Here is a 2,841-nt window from a genome sequence, read left to right on the forward strand (position 1 = left end):
AGGAAGGTCAGGTCGCGCCATCGCTGGAGGAGAGAAGGGGCGGCCGCCGTCGGAGGAGAGGAGGAGGGACACGCCGCCACTGCGAGCTCGTTCCGCCAAGGAGAAGTCCATCGCTGGCGCCATTGAAGGAGAGAAATCGCTTCACAGCGCGTTTGGCAATATTTGGGAAGGGAATGGGAGCTTAGAGTAGGGAGTTGTATTGAGATTAGACATGAGATGAGATGTTTTATTCTCAGTTCTCTCTTTGGCACATAATATGAATTATGTGTGAGATTTGAGGAGAAACTGTATTCCCTTGTTTGGTTCATGGAAATTGACGAAGGACTAGACATGGAAAGTTAACATAAATTATGATGAAGGGTTAAGATTGACTCGCTAAAACAATTCTCACCTCCTCCTTTGTTAATAAAACGGTGGGAGTTGAAGTCGAAAATCTCATGCCTATTCCCTTCTAAACTCTCAACCCCTCTAACCAAACAGTAGATTTAAAGTCTCATACCCCTTCAATTCTCATTCTTTAGATCTAATTACCTACAACCAAACATGTTGTCAGTGTCACGCCCGCAGAGGTAATTTTACATGTCCCTGCTGGCCGGTTCAGTATCTGTATGTAGAACATGAGGTTTGGTATGGCCGATTGGCCGGGTGTACAGGTTCAGTACATGTACAGGTCCAGATACTCGTACCGATCAGGTTCAGTACATAAGCAAACTGATTACCAATCAGGCTCATGTACAGATTCAGTACCTAAGCAAGCTGATTAGATCAGACTCATGTACAGGTTCAGCTCATGTACATATTCAGTACCTAAGTAAAGCTGATTTCTGTTAGTCATATTTTAACTAACTTTACTAAACTGAAACTTATTTATTTTAGTGATGTGCAAGTAAAACTACATCTCCAGCATACTAACTGAACTCTTTAGCATAGTGATTGGTGATCCTTTGACCCAAACAGCTTCATGTAGTTGTCAAATGTTCAATAGGGCGGGAATATTGTGTGGACATAGTTTGAAAGTTTTTGATCTGATGAATGTAAAGACATTGCCAACACATTATGTCCCACAGAGATGGACTAGAGAAGCACGCAATGAAAGTATACAAGATAGATAAGGAAGGAAAGTGGTAGAAAATCCAAAATTGGAAGCTCAACTTTGGTACAAAGATATGTCTCATAGATTTCACGATATGGCATATAAAATAGCCAACTCTCCCGAATGTCTTTTGTTGTTAGAAAATGCACTTGATTATCTTTGGCCACAACTAGAGGATAAACTCAATGCATCAGCTACTAGTGCTACGAATGGATGTTCCAATGACCAAGAAAATGTTCCAAATGTGCAGCAAGCCAATGACTTGCTTAGTTCTGCAAAACTGAAGAAGAAGGAGGTTTCATCTAAAAATTTAAGGAAAAAGAAAATGGTAGGGGTTAGGACCCTATCGGGTCTGGGGCGGAGGTTGTAGGGGAAGGAGGGTGCTGGACGTGGCGGAGCTCGCGGCCGCCGGCGGCAGGGCGTCGTCGTGCGCGAGGGAGGAGGCGGCGACGCAAGGAGCAGGAGACGGCTAGGGTTAGGGTCCGGCTCCTCTGGGAGCCGGGCAATAGAATTATTATTATTGCTTGATTCTCAAAGAGTCTTACAACTAATATATATAACCACGATGGAAATAAAACAGATAACTTGCGGGCTAAGCCCCTAACTAAACCTGGCCAGTGGGCCTCCTACGGGCATAAGTCTGCCCGGTCATAACAGCAGACTTGGTTTGATAAGTTACACAAGGGGAGAAAGCAAACCTAAATCAGCGGCAAAAACAAAAAAAGAAGCAAAGGTAAGTTGCAGTATGTATGTACTATCTAATGTTATTCAATCCTAAACTAACAAAATGATTTTTCATTTACATCGGCAGCAACAACAATGAAAGAAAAAAAGATAGTGTGCAGCCTCAAGTGCAAGTGGAGAATGATGGTACAAACAGAGGAAGTCCCATAGGAGAAAGTGAGAAGTGTCAAGAATATGATGTAATTGACAGCTTTACCGAGCTCTTGACAACTTCACGAGTTGACGATGCTACCTTTATGATGATCTGATCTAGTATCTTCAAAGTTGTTAGGTAGTATTTTGGACAGGTTAACTACAGTATTTTGAGGAGTTAATCATAGTCTTTTTTGGCCGAAGTGTACAAGTGAAATGGACTGCTTTTATGTACATGAATGATTACTCAATATTGGCATTTCTTGATGTAGCATTCGGATATTATGTGCTACAACCTTTTAATGTCAAATGCTACTGGATTCGGTGTCAAATACAATTGAATTGTTCAACTTTGATTGCATAATATGGTACTGTATAATCTATTCAATTTTTTGGATTACAATCTGTTCAAATCAAACTGAATTGAAGCACATTGTATCGTTGTTTGCTGCTAGACTGTACTGTTGTTTGTTGCTAGACTGCAAAACTGCTAAGTCATGTAGCTTTTGCCTCTGTCTCATGTAGACCGTTGGATGTGTTTTGGATGAAGATTAGATGGCTAAAGTTGCAATGTGACTTCACAAGTGAAGTCACTTGTGACGCCCGGGTAATTAAGCTACAGTGATCCTCTGCTAATGGTGCCACGTCACCTCGTTTATAGTTGCTAATCTCGAGTTAGTTCGAAACCAATTCAAATTCAAATTCAAAAATAGGCAAACAATAAAAGTTTTCAAATATTAAAACTAAAATGTTCGGAGTGAACCAAATAATACATAGGTAATTATGGAGGTGAAACCACATTTTTATAAAATGTTTAAAGGCTCTAAACTAATTAAAATAGCAACTATGACAATTAATTAAATGCCTTTTAA

Source organism: Triticum dicoccoides, chromosome 3A (genome assembly GCF_002162155.2).
Source record: "Triticum dicoccoides isolate Atlit2015 ecotype Zavitan chromosome 3A, WEW_v2.0, whole genome shotgun sequence".
NCBI lineage: Eukaryota > Viridiplantae > Streptophyta > Magnoliopsida > Poales > Poaceae > Triticum > Triticum dicoccoides.